The following is a 17,639-nucleotide window of genomic DNA, read 5'->3' as shown; positions in this document are numbered from 1 at the left end:
TACATCTTGCTCACCAGATGGTAGAGTTTTGTCAGGACTGGCTCTCCCAAGGCCGTCAATAGTTCTAATGGAATGTTGTCTACTCCCGGGGCCTTGTTTCGACTCAGGTCTTTCAGTGCTCTGTCAAACTCTTCACGCAGTATCGTATCTCTTTTCTTCTACATCCTCTTCTATTTCCATAATATTGTCCTCAAGTACATCGCCCTTGTATAGACCCTCTATACACTCCTTCCACCTTTCTGCTTTCCCCTCTTTGCTTAGAACTGAGTTTCCATCTGAGCTCTTGATATTCATGCAAGTGGCTCTCTTTTCTCCAAAGGTCTCTTTAATTTTCCTGTAGGCTGTATCTATCTTACCCCTAGTGAGATAAACCCCCACATCCTTACATTTGTCCTCTAGCCATGCCTACTTAGCCATTTTGCACTTCCTGTCGATCTCATTTTTGAGACGTTTGTATTCCTTTTTGCCTGCTTCATTTACTGCATTTTTATATTTTCTCCTTTCATCAATTAAATTCAATATTTCTTCTGTTACCCAAGGATTTCTACTAGCCCTCGTCTTTTTACCTACTTGATCCTCTGCTGCCTTCACTACTTCAACCCTCAGAGCTACCCATTCGTCTTCTACTGTATTTCTTTCCCCCATTCCTGTCAATTGTTCCTTTATGCTCTCCCTGAAACTCTGTACAACTTCTGGTTCTTTCAGTTTATCCAGATCCCATCTCCTTAAATTCCCACCTTTTTGCAATTTCTTCAGTTTTAATCTACAGTTCATAACCAATCATAGTAATAGATTGATGTTCCCCAGGCTTAGCAGCTTAGCAGTACAGGGATGGAATAGGCTGTCTAGAAATGCAGGAGACAAAGTAGCTCAAAAGGGCCGGGGACCACACCGACAGTAAGTACATGTCTCGACAAGACTAGAACGTTACGCCACTCCAACGGGTTCGTAGTTGCTTTAGTTTAAGACGACTGAAGAGTACGTGCGCAATGTTGCGCCATGTTCGTATTGTGACTGGTTGCGACGGTTTGCCCTGCGGGTATTCCTAGCAGCAGCTGCAGTATCTCTGTTGGGCCCAGCCCGTCGTTCTACCGCTGTCAGGCCGAGTGGCCTGCAGCAGCAGCAGCAGCGCAAGCAGAAGACACCCCTGCTAATTAGCCCTGCTTAATTGCGACACGTGCCGACTGCTTGCGACATCTACAGTCGAACACAGCACAAGTTCATCCTGTAAGGTAAATAAATCCACTCATGTACATACCGCAAAGGAACAGGAAGAAATAGTGTCTATAGCGTAGCTCGTTCACATTCGTGAAGGGGAAACGTCACGGAGCAAGCACAGGCAAACGTATCGCATGCGCGGAAGGGGTTGAAAGCATTCAACATCGCTAGCAGTCGCTGTCTTGAAAGAGTACACAACCAGAGGTTCCCTTTGCGCATAATTCCACGGGTTCCTTAGTGTGAATATGATTCTCGAAAAGGGAGTACTCTCGTCTGCTTACCTGTATACTGTTCTATTGTCTCGCTGTTATAATACCAAAACAATGAAGAGTGCAGTGCTATAATTATTTCACAGTAGTTTAGCGTCCCCTACTTCGCTTGCGCAGACTAATAGAATTTTTATGTTCAGAAATTGCAAGACATTCTAAACTTTTCACGCTAATTAAGGCCATAGAAGCATGGTCTTTTTCGAATGTACTTCTGACTAGAAAGCGCTTCTGGTAGCTGGAGTCCAAGGATTTTGTTAATCATACCTTTTGCTTTCGTGTGGAGATACTTCCGTAGAAACTTTAATTCCCTACCACGTATTTCTTTGTGTCTAACCGAGAAGTGAAAAACCAGTTTTCATTGAAATAGTTTTCAGAATTTTTTAATGTAACGAAAAATTTTCTTAAAAATTTTTCACCCCTTAGGGAACTGAATTTCCGAAAACGCTGAACACGTATTTTTTATTTCTAGACAATGAGTCAAAGACCAATTTTATACATGTAGTTTTAAAAATGCTTTAGTAGTTCTTTAATAGTGATTTATTTTCAAAAAATATTTCATCCAATATTTTAACCCCCTAGTGGTTGAATTTCCGAAAATGCTGAAAAATGTATTTTTTTATTTATGACTGAGGAACCAAATATGTTTTCGTAGTTCTAGCTTCAAAATTGCCTTAATAGCGACATATTTTCACAAATCCTCTCATCCCCTATTTTACTCCCTTAGGAGTGGAATTGCGAGCAATACCATCTTAAACGACACCTACAGTGTGACCTCCACACCCCCTCCAAATTTCAAGTTTCTGTTCTTAGCGGGGTGGTCTGAGCGATGATGAGTCAGTGAATCAGTTTGGTCCTTTTCCCGCTTAGAGGGTGAATGTCCGAAAGTGAAACATTTAAAGGGTTTAGCTTTAATAATGCTTTCACAATGAAATATTTTCGTAAAACCTTTAACACCCATGGGGATTGAATTCCCGAAAACTATGAAATGTGTATTTTTTATTGCTAACATAGAGGCCAAATACAAATTTTCAACGATTTAGCTTAAAAATGCTTGCCCAATGAAATATTTCCATAAAAACTTTCGTCCTCTATTGCATTCTCTTAGGAGTTGAATTTCCAAAAACAATGAAACAAACATTTTTTTAAATTTATAACCGAGAAGTCGAATACCAATTCATAGAGGCAGTTTTAAAAATCCTTTAGTAGTTCTTTACTAATTGTTTACATTCAAAAAACTTTCATCTATTATTTCACCCTCAGAAGAGTTAAACTTTCAAAAATGCTGAAACACACGTTTCTTTATTTCTGACCGAGAAACCAAATACCAGTTTTCGTGGGTCTGGATTTAAAATTGCCTTAATAGTGATATATTTTCAAAAACTTTTCATTCCGTATTTCACCCAATTAGAGGTGCAATTTGGAAAAATCCTTTCTTAAACGATGCCTACAGTATAAGATCAACACCCTCACCAGATTTCAAGTTCCCATTTTTGCGGCTTGGGCTGGGAAGCCAGTCAGGCATTGCCTTTTGTATACTATATAGATAAGCAGCTATCGAGTAATTGGCGCAGTAGGATTGGTCGACGTCGTTATGTGGGTGCATGGGACTATCGTATTTAGACTTCCTATGAACCATATTGTGAAAGAAGTTGCGTGATTTCTTAGTAGTTCAACACGCAACGTGTCTACACCGAATGTTGTACCATTCGCACCCATGCATCATGACGTGAGAACAGTGGCCGCAAAATAGTCCTACCTAACAGGCACTGGAGATGAGCATCACGCCTTGTCTACGACAGACAGGAATTTTTGCGGTCAGTGAATGTAAGTCAACCCCTTTCCGAGCGAGCACTGGAGGGAGCTACATACCACTGCCTCTTTTCAAATGATACAAGGCATCGAGTGCACTGACAGCCCAATGAGGTGCTTAATCTTCAGTGTGCGAGGGGTGCAATCCTTTCTAGAGTTGCTTCTGTAATGTTTTGGAGATGTTTTCCATACCCCGACTTGGTTCCATTCATTAACATTGTCCTGAATATGAACCAAATCGTTTATTTCAACATTCTCAGTAACCAAGTGCTGGTTTTTCTTCTGATCTTCATGACTACTATGCTGTGGTTTCTCCCGTATTCCGAGAAGACAACAGGTGTATTCACGGGGTTTCACTTACACGCTCCTGGTTTGACAAAGACTTATACACGCTGTCGCAGCTGATCTTAGTCCCATATGAAATGAGACTACTTCGAATAACGGGTGAATCGTAGCAATCAACATAATGGCAATTCTGTATCTGTGCGGAATGTCATCATCTATGAATGGCTTCAGCTGGCTGAAGGCGTGTACTGAAGCCTGTGTCAGGAAGGGCACTGGACTAGGATAGTCCATGCAGATGTGTTGGCTATTCTGCTGTGGTGCCGTAATGGCTAGCACACCTGCCTAGCACGCAAGAAGACTCAGTTTTAAGTCCTGGACATTACACAAATTTTAATTCATTTCTTCAGCTTCTAGAAGTGTTATTCGCTATTCCCCTGACGTCAAGTTTGATTGCGTGGCCATCCTCCGCAGGAAGCAGAAAAATCTTTGTTTTGTAAATAAAATTGCCTTTTCTTGCTGCAACTGTAATTTTTTTTCTCAGAGGCGTTTCGCTTTTTTCTTACTCAGGCATCTTCGGGGGGAGAGTTTGTTGGCATTTGTGTTTACTCTCAGCTGGTCTGGAGGTCGCACTACCACTTCATTCTCGAAACATAAGCACAATTTTTTATTCCTAACTTTTTCTTTCACACTGTTACCATGTTTCTCCTCCTCCATTGTGGCGCACTATTACTCTTTTTCCGCTGGTTACAGTTGTTTGTTCGAACTGAATTTTTAAAGACGTGACTGTTATGAGGAGGAAACACATAATGAACACACAATAGTTACGTCTTTAAAAGCAGTTTTCGAACAAATAGCTATAACTAGTGGCAAAAGAGTAATAATGCACCACGAAGAAGAAGGAGAAACATGGTGAAGAGTGTGAAAGAAAAAGTTCAGAATATAAAATTGTGCCTATGTTTCGGAAATGAAGTCGTAGTGCGACCTCCAAACCAGATGGGAGGAAACGCAGATGCCAAAATACTATCCCACTGAAGAAGCATTAGAGTAAGAAAAAGACGAAACGCGTCTGGGAAAAACAAATTACAGTTGCAGTAAGAAAAGCCGGTTTTATTTACAGAACAGATTTCCCTTTATGTCTTCTGAGGATGACTGTATATTGTCCGGTGTGTTTATTGTTGTTAAAGGAAAGAAGGACATTTCAGTTTTAAAATCCTGCCAAGGACGCAACATCTGCGACGGAACACAAGCATAGAAAGGGGCAGGAGATCGATCGTCCTTTTCCAAGCAAGAATTACCATTGATTCATTTAGGGACACGATGGAAGATTCAGACCAGGATGACTGGACAACTATTTGAAGTTTATTCTTTCCGAATGTGAGATCAGTGCCTTACCTACCGTGACATCGCTCTCAGCTCTACTGTTGTTCTAGACGCGGTTTGCTCGAAGCACCGTCCGGCTCTTAATGGTTCTCTCAAAAAGTTCCGCCATGAATGTAAATAATTTGTAAGATATGAATCGAAATATATTATTAGCTGTGTACTGTTCTCTGAAGAATTTAAATGAAATGCAGCAAAACTACTGTCTAGATAGAGCAACTTTGTTGCTGTGCCTATCTAAATTCATTTACCGATTTCCCTTCATAAAACCTTTACAGGGTGTATACGTTACAGATTAGTAACTACTTTTTAGGTGAAAAATGTATATTACAAACGCAGAATTAGTGGACATTATATCTTTTTTAGAAAACATCATTTAAATGTACAGAGATCAGTAGAAGTATACGCATATCGATTTCCCCTCACACACTGTCCGACTAACTATATCTGCATCAGTCCCCTCAAAGTGATTCGTGAGACTAGAACTTACTGGTGAAATATACGCATGTGAAATAATACTGTTTACAGTGCAGCAGTAATATTTCACGATTCTGGTGCCATAAAGCAGAAAGTGAAATAAGTATTATTGGTATTATTGTGTATTCGGCACAGAAACAAAATCAGTACTTCTATACCTGTCTGCAATATGAATAAGACGCAAGTGATTTTGAACTTCGTTTGAAGCACTGTCAATGGGTTCTCTAGCAAATCAGTTATTTCGGGGAGAACATACTGTATATAACTCTGGAATGCCTCACGACAGTCTTGATCTGCGTAGACAGCGATTCCATTGCAGTTCATTGGCGTATATAACAGTTCAAGTCTCTCATATCCCAGCTAGACATTTTTCCGTTGAGTGTCGCATCTTCCCTTAGATGCGTGATTCAGTTTGCTAGAAGAATTACAGAAGAAATCAATTTTAAATACGTTTTTACTTCATATTACCTGTCATCATTATGACACATTTCCAACGCCGAATTTATCCAATGAAGAACTGCTATATTCGTGGCAAGAAAGAGTATAGCTCCACTGACAAAAGTCGAGCTGATGCATTTATGTCATATATGCTAAAATACGTTGACCATCATTTTATGAACCAATTTCATCTACTCCAGGTGCCTTTGGTATTTCAGTGCTCTTTCAAATTCATTTCGCAATATGACATCACCCCTCTCGTCTTCATTCACCTAATCTTGTCTTACAATAATATTGTCATCACATTTCTTTCCTTTATATTGTTCTTTTATATATTCCATCTATCTTCTCATCTTGCCGTCGGAGCTCTTGACTAGGTATTCCTGCTTTGCGACTTCGCACTTCCTGTCAATCTCATTTTGCCTCGTTTATTTACTATGTTTGAATATTTTCGCCTATCATGCACAGCAACGAAAAAGTGACACGAGGGAATTTGAATTTATTTTATAAGTATCGCTTACAAAATGACCTCCTCCAAGTGAACAGCATGGATTCCGTAAACAATAGGAAACCCAGCTTGCACTTCTCAGACGACACACCTGAAAGCCATGGATCAAGGCAGTCAGTGAGATGCAGTGTTTCTTGGCTTCCGATAAGCGTTTGTCCGAGTATCATATAAACATTTATTAACGAAAGTACGATTATACGGCGTATCAAACAACAGTTGTGGCTGAACAGAGGATTTTTTGGTGGAATGTGTTATCTTGGATAGAGTGTCATCAACAGAAGTAGGAATAACATCAGGCGTGCCCAATTGGGTTGTAACAGGACAGTGTTCGTGTCGTGCTTTACTGACACTCTTAATACTGACTCGATAATGAAGTAGCAACTAATAAAGCTGCAAAAATATCCGACCAGATATTGATACGCTTTCGAAGTGATACAGAGATTGGCAACTTACTTTAAGTGTAAGAAAATATAAAATAGCGCATTTCATATGTAATCAGTCGAAACAAACAAATAACCGGGTTAAACAGTTTGCGGGGATATGAAATGTAATGATCACATAGGTCTACAAGAGGAAGGCCTTAGACACGGCTAACCGATTCGGTTCATGTCTGGCAAGTCGCTTACGTAAAACATAAAATGAAAGACTAAGATATTGCGGATCAACGCAACCCCGTTTTTAAGAAAACTACCCCCAAGTTCATGACGCGCAATCGTATCAGAGTTGGCGGGGACGATACGTAGTTGAAAATTGAGCATTTTTCATCAACATATGATTGGCTCCGTAAATATATTTTCCTAACAAACATTTGAGACTGTTATTTACATACCTATGACATACGCCTGTTAAACGAAGCGTCGCTGGTGTAACGACCAAGGCACCTGGCTGGGAAGCAGAGAAATTGTGTTCGTCTCCCAGTTGCGCTCTGCAGGTTTTTTTCATCTGTATTTTTTCTGCATCGAAACTGGGAGGAACAGAAGGGTTAATAAGGTAAGTATAGCAATGATAACAAAGTAGGCAAATAATTTCTCAAACGACTTGGATTAGTAAATAATTAAAATTTAAAGCCTCGTTCTATGAAAACAATTCCGAGTAAGATTGTTGCGAAGACGAGCTTTCGACGCACGTCATCGCATAAGGGAGAAGAACTAACCCTTTCTGTAGTTGGTAGTGTACACAAAATAGCGCATTCGCACACGGCGTAATATTCCATCAAAGTATCTGCAAAACTGTTGCCTAAAGTTTTCCCGTGCTTATAACAACCTAACGATTAATTTGGTCCTCAGGGTATATAAGAGGTCAGTCGTTTAACTGACTCGTTAAAAATGTTTACTTCACATGCTCCAAATACGGGAAGTAGAAGAATTCAATTTACAAAACCTATCTGTAAGCAATTTAAAACACTACGTTGCTGATAACAAGTCTTTTCTTCCTGGGGTGAACAAATTAACACCGTCATGTGTGATAGTATGCTTATATATGACGAGGCATGATCGACTAACACTGTAGAGGTAACACCGCTAAACTGCACATCTGTGTGCCACCTATGTGATGTTTATTTTTGTCGCCAAGGTTAAAACTTTTATTTCGAGGCTTCAAAATTACATCCCGCTTCTGGAAACCCAGCGGGAATTCCACAAGGAGCAGATGCAATAATGATTCACAGCATAATTCATGATCAGCTTTCAGCACCGATTTTTCTAGCGATGCATCGAAATTGAGACCCGAAAAAGAAATATTTTTAAATACAGTATACTGTAAACCAAGTTTATTTTCTTTCGAGTCTTCGTAAATTGTTTTTCTCCGAGTCTTCATAAGGAACGGTGTAGCTGCGCGAAGATTTCTTTAATTAGACATTTTTGGTGCCACAAGTATATTCGTTTCGAATGTTTGCATAACAAGTGTGATTCATCTATTTGTTCGAAGGAAACTGAGGACATTTAATGGAGTGAGTGAAAGAGACATTGTAAATGGACCAGGATTAAATTTTTAACTATTTACTAATACAAAATGTTTGAGAAATTTATTTGTCTAACTTGTTATTATTTCCTATTGACTTATTTATCTTGTTAACCCTCCCATACCTACTAACTTCGAAACGGTAGAAACAAAAACAAAAAACAACTGCAGAATGCAACTGGGATTTGAACACAGGTTCTCCGCTCTGCAACCAGACGACTTGGTAGTCACACCGGCGAAGCTTTCGTTAAACAGAGTGAGTACATAAGCGCCAGTAAAAAAATTTGTTTCCCCAATTTCTAGGAAAATATGCGTTTGCGGCCACCATATGTGTTAGTGAAAAATGCCCAGTTTCCAGTTATTTATCGATCTCGTCATTTGTGAGTCGATTGCGCGTCATGAACTTTAGGGATAGTTTTCTCAACAATGGGGGGTTGTTGATCCAAAATATCCTAGACTTTTTCATTTTATGTTGCACACAAGCGACTTGCCAAATGTGAGCCGAATCGGTTGGCCATGTCTGAGGCCTTCCCCTTTTCAGTCGTGCGGCAGCCGTGCTTTGTTGGCTCAAATGGCTCTGAGCACTATGCGACTTAACTTCTGAGGTCATCAGTCGCCTAGAACTTAGAACTAATTAAACCTAACTAACCTAAGGACATCACACACATCCATGCCCGAGGTAGGATTCGAACCTGCGTCCGTAGCGGTCTTTCGGCTCCAGACTGTAGCGCCTAGAATCACACGGCCACTCCGGCCGGCGCTTTGTTGGCGCTCCGCAATTGTTGCAATTTAGAATATGATAAACTGACGCTGCAGTGTTAATCTTTGGCTATCAATATAGAAGGAGCTTGAAAAAAGTAAAAAGAAAAAAATCCCTGTAATTTTACTTACATACACAAGCCAACTGACGAACTATCTCACATTAATCGTGTCAGTACTCTTTTTTTTTTTTTTTTCTTTATTGTGATTTCATTCCCCTATCCCATATGGGCAGGGGAGGGCTGTCAGCAGCACAATCCGCTGCTCTTCAGCCGAGTGATACGACAACTAAAACAAGAATAAAATAACACATTCATAAGGAGATAAAAAAGGGGAACACAAAACAGAGTAAGGGGAGAAAATGGAGGTAAAAATACACTGGCACGTGGACGTTCATTGGGGACAGTTAAAAAAGTCACCAGAAAGTTAAAAAAAACACAGTTGGCGATTCGTAAAACACAGAGAAGACACTGGATGCGCATGCACAGGTTAAAAGTTGGCCACAGTATTAAAAACACTCCGAAACAACACACTTAAAACACACTTGGAGCACACACAACGAAGAATAAAACTACCAGGTGGGACCTGCCGAGGGAAAGGTCAGAGAGGAAGGAAAAGGAGGGGAGAGCATGGGGCAGCTGGGGAAGCGGCGGGATGAAGAGAGGAGGGGCAACCGTGGGTTCACGAAGAGGCAGGAGACACATGGGGCGGGAGAGGAAAAGGGAAGACAGGGCAGGAGGGAGCGCAGAGACACTGAAAGAAGGCACAAGAGATGGAGGGGGAGTAGGAGGGAAAATCCGCTCAGAAGGAGGGAGGGGGGAGAGGGAGCCCTGAGGAGGAGGCAGGAATAGGGGGTTAGAGTTGGTAGGAAGGGTAGATGTCAGGGCGAAGCTCATCACCCGGGAGGGGTAGACGGTGGAAGTTGTGTTGGGAAAGGAGATGGAGGGTGTGGAGATGGAGAGAGGGAGGGACACAACGGTAAAGGCGCGGCAACTGGTTGGGAGTGGAGAGGAAGGGAGACACCAGGGGGTGAGGGGGATCAAGGCGGCAGACAATATATAGTGTGCGGATGTGTTCAAGGAAAAGGAGAAGGTGGGGGAAGGGGATGAGGTCATAGAGGATGCGCGTGGGGGACAGAAGGGGGATGCGGAAGGCGAGGCGGAGTGCATGGAATTCGAGGATTTGGAGGACTTTATAGAACCGGGGAGGGGCGGAAATCCAAGCGATGCTGGCATAACAAAGGATGGGGCGGATCATGGATTTGTAGGTGTGAAGGATGGTGGAAGCATGCAGACCCCACGTCCGGCCGGACAGGAGTTTCAGGAGGCGGAGGCGGTTGTGAGCTTTGTTTTGGATGGTAAGGTGAGGTGGCGGTCGAGTGTGAGGCCAAGGTATTTGAGGGTAGGAGTGAGGTGGATAGGACGGCCATAAATGGTGAGGTAGAAATCATGGAGGCAGAAGGAGCGGGTGGTGTGGCCTATGATGATCGCCTGGGTCTTGGAGGGATTAACACGGAGGAACCACTGGTTGCACCAAGCGGTGAATTGGTCAAGGTGGGTTTGGAGGGTACGTTGGGACCGTTGAAGGGTAGGATAAAGGGCTAGGAAGGCGGTGTCATCAGCAAACTGGAGAAGATGACCAGGAGGGGGAGGTTTGGGCATATCAGCAGTGTACAGGAGATAGAGGAGAGGGGAAAGGACAGAACCTTGGGGCACGCCGGCAGAGGGGTAGAAAGTACGGGAGTGGGAATTGTGGATAGTCACATAGGAGGGACGATGGGAGAGGAAGGAAGCAACGAGACGGACGAAGTTGATGGGGAGTGCATAGGTCTGGAGTTTGAAAAGGAGCCCGGGATGCCAGACACGGTCATAGGTGTTCTGGAGATCAAGGGAAACAAAGATAGCAGAGCGACGGGAGTTAAGTTGGAGGGAAAGAAGATGGGTAAGGTTAAGGAGCTGGTCGTCAGCAGAGAAGGAAGGCCGGAAGCCACATTGGGTAAGAGGAAGGAGGCGGTGCTGGTTAAGGTGGCGGTGGATATTTATTACATATTCGTGTAATACGTAAAGAAATATGAATGTTTAAGTTGTAACACTTTTTTCACTTTGTGATAAATGGCTCTGTAATAGTCACAAACGTATAAGTGCGTGGTATCACGTAACATTCCGCCTGTGCGGACGGTATTTGCTTCGTGATACATTACCCGTGTTAAAATGGACCGTTTACCAATTGCCGAAAAAGGTCGATATCGTGTTGATGTATGGCTGTTGTGATCAAAATGCCCAACGGGCGTGTGCTATGTATGCTGCACGGTATCTTGGACGACATCATCCAAGTGTCCGGACCGTTCGCCGGATAGTTCCGTCATTTAACGAAACAGGAAGTGTTCAGCCACATGTGAAACGACAGCCACGATCTGCAACAAATGATGATGCCCAAGTAGTTGTTTTAGCTGCTGTCGCGGCTAATCCGCACATCAGTAGCAGACAAATTGCGCGAGACTCGGGAATCTGAAAAACGTCGGTGTTGAGAATGCTACATCAACATCGATTGCACCCGTACCGTAGTTCTATGCACCAGGAATTGTATGGCGACGACTTTGAACGTCGTGTACAGTTCTGTCATTGGCCACAAGAGAAATTACGGGACGATGACAGATTTTTTGCACGCGTTCTATTTAGCGACGAAGCGTCATTCACCAACAGCGGTAACGTAAACCGGCACAATATGCACTGTTGGGCAACGGAAAATCCACGATGGCTGCGACAAGTGGAACATCAGCGACCTTGGCGGGTTGATGTATGGTGCGGCATTATGGGAGGAAGGATAATTGGCCCCCGTTTTATCGATGGCAATGTAAATGGTGCAATGTATGCTGATTTCCTACGTAATGTTCTACCGATGTTACTACAAGATGTTTCACTGCATGACAGAATGGCGATGAACTTCCAACATAATGGATGGTTCAAAATGGCTCTGAGCACTGTGGGACTGAACATCTGAGGTCATCACTCCCCTAGAACTTAAAACTACTTAAACCCAACTAACCTAAGGACATCACACACATCCATGCCCGAGGCAGGTTTCGAACCTGCTACCGTAGCGGTCGCGCGGCTCCCGACTGAAGCGCCTAGAACAGCTCGGCCACATCGGCCGGCCATGATGGATGTCCGTCACATAGCTCGCGTGCGGTTGAAGCGGTATTGAATAGCGTATTTCATGACAGGTGGATTGGTCGTCGAAGTATCATACCATTACCCGCACGTTCACCGGATCTGACGCCCCCGGATTTCTTTCTGTGGGGAAAGTTGAAGGATATTTGCTATCGTGATCCACCGACAACGCCCGACAACATGCGTCAGCGCTTTGTCAATGCATATGCGAACATTACGGAAGGCGAACTACTCGCTGTTGAGAGGAATGTCGTTACACGTATTGCCGAATGCATTGAGGTTGACGGACATAATTCTGATCATTTATTGCATTAATGAGGTTTTTACAGGTAATCACACTGTAACAGCATGCGTTCTCAGAAATAATAAGTTCACAAAGGTACATGTATCACATTGGAACAACCGAAATGAAATGTTCAAACGTACCTACGTTCTGTATTTTAATTAAAAAAAAACCATACCTTTTACCAGCTGTTCGTCTAAAATTGTGAGCCATATGTTTGTGACTATTACAGCGCCATCTATCACAAAGCAAAAAAGTGGTCCAACTAAAACATTCACATTTCTTTACGTACTACACGAATATGTAATAAAAATGGGGGGTTCCTATTTTAAAAAAACGAAGTTGATATCCGTTTGACCTACGGCAGCGCCATCTGGCGGGCCAACCATAGCGCCATCTGATTTCCCCCTTCAAGCTAGACAATTTTCGTTCTTTGTAGTTTTTTCGTTTGACGCTTATTTCGTGAGATATTTGGCCCGGTCACGATCAATGGACCACCATGTTTATGAGTGCGTACCTACATGAACAAACGTATACCGGTATTTTTGAGTATTTTCCTTAAGTTATGACGTTGTACATAAGGTATTCCGTTGTAAATCGGAGTTTGTGATTTTCAGTTACTGTAAATAACCAACATATCGTGTGACACTAGTTTTCTCTTTTAACAAGAGTGCTTATTGTTTGTATTTATCGTTAATTAACGTTATTGTCGCGAATTTGTTAGCAACAATAACCTCAAAAATCACATCAGTTCTTAAAGGCAACTTGTATTCTTGTAGCAAATCAGATCCATAAATTAAAAGAGAATCAGCAAGCTTAGATTAAACATATCTGTTTATTTTTTTGTTTCTTTTCGTTGTGGTTTCCCTGTATAGAGTGGGATCCAGTGTACTCAACTTCTGGAAAATATGTTTAATTTTGTTGATGCTACCCTAGGGAGAGAAGTAATCTGCTCCGCCTGTCTGAGAACCGTGTAAACTTTCTGCTCTGTTTGATCGTATTTTAACTGTTTGTGTATAGTAGAGAGGGACAGAAAGTGGGGACGAACTCAGCGTTTGCCTGAGCGCTGGTGGAAAACCGCCTAAACACCACACTTAGGCTGGTCGGGGCACCAGAGACGGCTTTGATTCGTGTCTAGATCACCTTATTGTCTCGAAAGTGCGCTGCGCCTTGCGCTACACCAAGAGGTTAAGATCAATTGTTTACTGTGTTGCAAAACATTGCATCAGCCACACTGCGTCCCACTGTGTATGCTGTTCCTGAGCACCAGGTTGTGACGCACGAGGAACAAACAGTGCCTATGGCCTGGGCTCTGAAGTCATATTTGAATCATTCCAGGTATTGTCAAAGGAGGTTGAGAATACTACCCTTGTTCATGGAGTTTTGACGAAGCTCACAATCTGCGGCGTTATCCCCAGAACAGGTCGTAGCCCCCCTGGTTCTGAGTTGAGTGGGAGGCTTGAGCCAGAGACTGCGAAAGTTCTGTGACAAGCTAGGCTATGATATCCTAGAATTGCGCACTAGTTTTGAGAACTGTAGGGTCCTCCTAAATGGACCAGATGTGCACTACGGCCGGCCAGCGTGGCCGAGCGGTTCTAGGCGCTTCAGTCTGGAACAGCGGGACTGCTACGGCCGCAGGTTCGAATCCTTCCTCGGGCATGGATGTGTGTGATGTCCTTAGGTTAGTTAGGCTTAAGTAGTTCTAAGTTCTAGGGGACTAATGACCTCAGATGTTGAGTCCCATAGCACTCAGAGCCATTTGAACCATTTTGTGCACTACGCATCAAAGCCTGCAACCAATGTAGCCGATTGTGTGTGGGATGCACACAAGGGCTTTCTAAAGCAGGCTACTCTCCATCCAGTCCAGAAAACGATAGCTGTAAGAGACCTGGAAGTAAGAGTATCAGAGTAAGATTCAAAGAAATACTCTTCACATGTGAGTGTATTGGGATCCTAATGGTTAACCACCGAAGCATTCGCAACAAAGTGCCAGAGATAGGAGTGGTCCTAAAAAGCATTCAAGCTCATATAATACTAGCAACAGAAAACTGTTTAAAACCCAAAACTAACAGCAATGAGATTTTTGGGAAAGATTTATGCTCATATTAAAAGGATAGCCTAATGGGAAATGGAGGTGGTGCATTCGTCGTGGTATACAAGAAACAGAAATCAACCTAGGTAGAAACTGAAGTTGCATGTGAGACTGTTTGGGCAAGAGTTAGTATGAATGAGGGCATAAAATTATAGTTGGATGTTTCTACCGACCACCTGACTTACCTCTTGATGTAACCGAAATCTTTAGAGGAAACCTAAGTTCGCTAGTACATAATTTCGCCGGTAATTCTGTTATCATCGTTGTATACTTTAAGAATTCAATAACAACTGTGATAATTATAATTTTGTTAGTGGTAGGCGCGACAAGACATCGTGTGAAACATTACTAAATACGTTCTCTGAGAACCATCTAGAACAGATAGTTCGGAATCCCACTCACAGTGAAAGTATATTGGATCAAATGGCATCTAATAGACCTGACCCCTTTGAAGATGTCCATGTTTGAAACTGGTGTCAGTGACCACGAGATAGTTGTAGTAACAAAGATTACCGAAGTATAAATGGCAGAGAAGACGAGGGAAAAAATTTATATGTTCACTAAATTAGGTAAAGAAGCAGAAGGGTCATACCTCAATGAGAATCTTGGAACCTCAAGCACAGGACAGGAGCACGCAGAGGAACTATGACTCAAGTTTGGAAGAACAGTTGACCATGAACTGGATAGCTATGTACCTAGCAGAACAGTTAATGATGGGAAGGACCGCTTATGGTCAACACTCACTGTAAGGAAACTTCTAAAGAAACAGACTAGAGCATAGTAGGAGCAAAACATAGCATATGGCTACACATGGAGATATACTGAATGAACCGCGTTTGGGAGTCAATAGGGAAATGCGCATGGCCTTCAGTGACTACCGTAACAGAATATTGTCGAAAGATATTTCACAAAATCCGAAGAAATTCTGGTGGTATGTAATGGATGTCAATGATATCAAAGTTAATGCCCAGACACTCATGGACGAAGCAGGAACTAAAAGTGAGCGTAGCAAGGCAAAAGCAGAAATGCTTAACCTCTGTTTCTTTTAAAAAGGAAAACCCAGGAGTAATGTTCCGATACAATTCCCGCACTACTGCAAAAATGAGTGAAATAGATATTAGTGTTCATGGCGTTGTGAAACATCTGAAGTCGTTAAAATTAAATAAAGCTCCAGGGCCTGATCGAAACTCTATCAAATTCAGTACAGCTTCCTGATGCCTTCATAAAAGAAGGTTCTCGGTTGAGCTGCGTGCCAGGAATGCACCGCTTCTTTCACTACTTCGTCCGAGGCATATCGACGGCCCCTTAATGGCTGTCTGAGTGTAACAAACAAGTGATAGTCAGAAGGGGGCAAGATCGGGACTATATGGAGGATGATCCAGCACTTCAAATTTGAGTTTTTGGAGCGTTTCAACAGTGTGGGCAGCAGTATGCGGACGGGCATTGTCGTGCAACAACACAACACCTTTTGACAGCATTCCTCGGCGTTTGCTTAGAATTACAGGCTTTAGCCTGGCAGTAAGCATCTCACTGTAACGTACACTGTTTATTGTTGTGCTCACTTCCCCATAATGTTCCAGTACTGGACCTTGTGCGTTTCAAAAAAATCATAAGCATCAGTTTTCCTGCGGACGTCCGGGTCTTGAACTTTTTCTTGCACGGCGAATTTGGATGTTTCCATTCCATACTCTGATGGTTACTCTCCGGCTCGTAATGATGGATCCATGTTTCGTCACCGGTAATGATCCTGTCTAAGAAGTTGTCCCCTTCGTTACCATGGCGATTCAAATGTTTCTTGCAGATGTCCAAGCGCGTTTGTTTATGCAGCTGTGTGAGTTGTTTTGGAATTCATCTTGCACAAACTTTATGAAACCCAAGGCTGCTGTGGATGATTTCGTAGGCAGAACCGTGACTAATTTGCAGACGATGTGCCACTTCGTCAATAGTTAATCGTCTGTCTAATAGAATCATTTCACGTGAACGCTCAATGGTTTCTTCATTTGTGGCGGTAAACGGTCGTCCAGCTCCTTCATCGTGCGTAACACTTGTGCGACCATTTCGGAATCATTGTAGCAAAACTCTGTTCCCGTACTGTACCGAAAGTCTTCGATGAATTTCGGCCCCTGATACGCCTACCGTCCACAAAAAACGGGCCATTGAACGTTGCTCTTCTTTGATGCAAATAGACAGCGGAGCAGCCATGATTAACAGAACGGCAGCGATAACGAAACTAAACTAGCAGCTTGAAAATTGCAAAGATAGAACAACAAATAAACAAAGAACGCATCATCAACGTAAAACGACAGTACTACCAAAATAAACAAAAATATAACTGAACTGCGGATAATAATTGACCCTGGTACATCTAACAGCAAACTGTGACCAATGGCTGAAGTAGAACACAGGTCACATCCATTAGGAGAACGGCAGCACAAGTGAACCAAAAGACTACTGTCCGATATGGTTCAAATGGTTCAAATGGCTCTGAGCACTATGGGACTCAACTGCTGTGGTCATAAGTCCCCTAGAACTTAGAACTACTTAAACCTAACTAACCTAAGGACATCACACACATCCATGCCCGAGGCAGGATTCGAACCTGCGACCGTAGCGGTCGTGCGGTTCCAGACTGTAGCGCCTTTAACCGCTCGGCCACTCCGGCCGGCCTACTGTCCGATATCTTTGACATCAATTTGTTGTAGAATATTAGAAATTATCCTGAGCTCAAATGTAATGATGTATCTCGAATAGAATGACCTCCTCCATACCAACCTACAAGATGTGAAACTCAACTCGCGCTTTTCGCACGTGACATCTTGGAAAGCCGTGGATAAAGGCCGCCAGATAGATGTGGTGTTCCTTGACTACATAAAACATTTTATTCGGTATCAAACGTACGCTTTGTATCGAAAGCAAGATCATATGGGGCATCAATCGAAATTTATGACTGGGTTGAGGATGTCTTGGTGGGGGCGGGTTGACACAGCACGTTGTC

At 42.7% G+C, this 17,639-nt stretch overlaps 1 protein-coding gene across 1 annotated transcript in view; it reads right to left on the bottom strand.

Annotated features, from left to right (window-relative positions):
* The window catches only part of LOC126183625 (synaptotagmin-14), a 614,192-nt gene that overhangs the window by 206,359 nt on the left and 390,194 nt on the right, over window positions 1-17,639 (bottom strand). The gene's annotated exons all lie outside the window — the stretch shown is intronic.

The sequence above is a fragment of the Schistocerca cancellata genome, chromosome 1 (genome assembly GCF_023864275.1).
Source record: "Schistocerca cancellata isolate TAMUIC-IGC-003103 chromosome 1, iqSchCanc2.1, whole genome shotgun sequence".
NCBI classification, from domain to species: Eukaryota; Metazoa; Arthropoda; class Insecta; order Orthoptera; family Acrididae; genus Schistocerca; species Schistocerca cancellata.
Note: the sequence above shows the minus strand (reverse complement) of the source record. Positions and strands in the feature narration are given on the sequence as shown.